The 1,823-nt window shown below is 38.5% G+C and overlaps 1 non-coding gene across 1 annotated transcript; it reads right to left on the bottom strand.

Annotated features, from left to right (window-relative positions):
- Positions 1–1,294: 1,294 nt before the first annotated feature.
- On the bottom strand, positions 1,295–1,400 carry LOC121821483 (U6 spliceosomal RNA). Its single transcript, XR_006062303.2, has one exon. It is a non-coding gene; the product is annotated as a U6 spliceosomal RNA (small nuclear RNA).
- Positions 1,401–1,823: the final 423 nt, after the last annotated feature.

The raw sequence follows: 1,823 nt of genomic DNA, 5'->3' as shown, positions 1-1,823 counted from the left end.
AGAGACCCTGTCTCAGCATATACAAAAGTAAATGGACCCAAATGGGAGCTCAGAAATTCAAAACACAATGAATTTAACAGAAAGACTTGACATATGGGTCCATCCAAATAAAACTGGACAATATAAATCGTGATTTATTATGTGCTATATAGAGAAAGAGATGAAAAAAGAGAAAATTTAAACTCATATCAGTAAGGGCACTGGTGCAGGATGAAGGTATCGATTGATCTTAGATTTTAATAGATCTCTTCCCTTGGCTTGGGAAGGTGGCTCAGTTAGCAAAGGTTCCCAGGTCTGACAACCTGAATCCATCCCCTGAACCCACACACAGTGGGAGGAGAGAATTGACTCCCATAAGGTGTCCTCTGACCTCCTCATGTATACCCTGACACATGTGCACACACACACACACTCACACACACATAAATAAATAAATAAATAAATAAATAAATAAATAAATAAATAAATAAATAAGCAAACAAACAAATAATAAATAAATGTGAAAGTATCAATGATGCATATAATAATGCATGTAAACATTCAATAAATAATAAAAGGCTAAATAGCCAATAAGATTATGAGAAGATGGAAGGTTTAAAAATAACTCATTCTGGGGCTGGAGAGATTTCTCTGAGGTTCAGAGCACTTGCTCCTTCTCTTCCAGAGGACCCGAGTTCCGTTCCAGCACTCACATGGGGGGTGGGGGGGCTCACTTGTAAGTCCAGCTCCAGGGAATTGAGCATCCTCTAAAGCCTTCATGGGCAGCTGTACTCACATCCACAAACCCACACACAGACATGCATGCCACCTAGCTACCTACTACATAAACAGAAATATTTAAAAGTAATTGTTTAGCAGCTAAGATTAGGGGGAGACATAATGATAAACGGTCATATCTATAGTAAGCAATAGTGAAATGGTGGATCAAAATCAAACTGAGCTCTAATTACCTTATTTTAGATACATGAAATACCCACCTCATTTAAAAGATAAGATTTTCTAATTAGTTCCATTTGTTTATTTATTTTCCAAGACAGACTTTTTTTTTTCCTCTGTGTATTCCTAGCTCTCCTGGAACTCTCTTTGTAGACCAGGTTGTTCTTTTGTTTGTTTGTTTGTTTTAAAAATATGGAACGTTGCCGGGCGGTGGTGGCGCACGCCTTTAATCCCAGCACTCGGGAGGCAGAGGCAGGTGGATCTCTGTGAGTTCGAGGCCAGCCTGGACTACCAAGTGAGTCCCAGGAAAGGCGCAAAGCTACACAGAGAAACCTTGTCTCAAAAAATGGAAAAAAAAAAATATATGGAACGCTTCACGGATTCCCGTGTCGTCTTTGCGCAGGGGCCATGCTAATCTCCTCTGTATGTTCCAGCTTTAGTCTGTGTGCTGCTGAAGCAAGCACATGGACCAGGTTGTTCTTAAGGGCTGAGTTTTGGAATTACAAGTACAGGTTTTCAGAATGTCATTTTATAGATGGCAGTGTGGAGAATGAAGAGCTCTTGACAGTGGTGGGATTAAGATGGCCTCTTTGTATAGCCACTCTGGTGGGTTCCTTGTATTTTATTAGCTGTTCTGTCTGTTTCCATTTCGGTGTTTCTTTTCTGGTTTTGGTGATAGTGATTTTTGACTTTTTCTTTCTTTCTTTCTTTCTTTCTTTTTTTTTTTTTTTTTTTTTTTGCATCACTCATGGTCTTGTTTTTACATGATAACTGCATGTATTTAGGACCTATTAGGGGCTTCAAATAAATTTGGTCATACTTATGTGTAAGCGTATTTTACTGTAAATGTCTGGGTTTCTTAATTTAAAACAGTTGTTTATTTTGTT

Source organism: Peromyscus maniculatus, chromosome 11 (assembly GCF_049852395.1).
Source record: "Peromyscus maniculatus bairdii isolate BWxNUB_F1_BW_parent chromosome 11, HU_Pman_BW_mat_3.1, whole genome shotgun sequence".
In the NCBI taxonomy this organism is placed as follows: Eukaryota; Metazoa; Chordata; class Mammalia; order Rodentia; family Cricetidae; genus Peromyscus; species Peromyscus maniculatus.
This window is presented reverse-complemented; position numbering and strand designations above follow the sequence as displayed.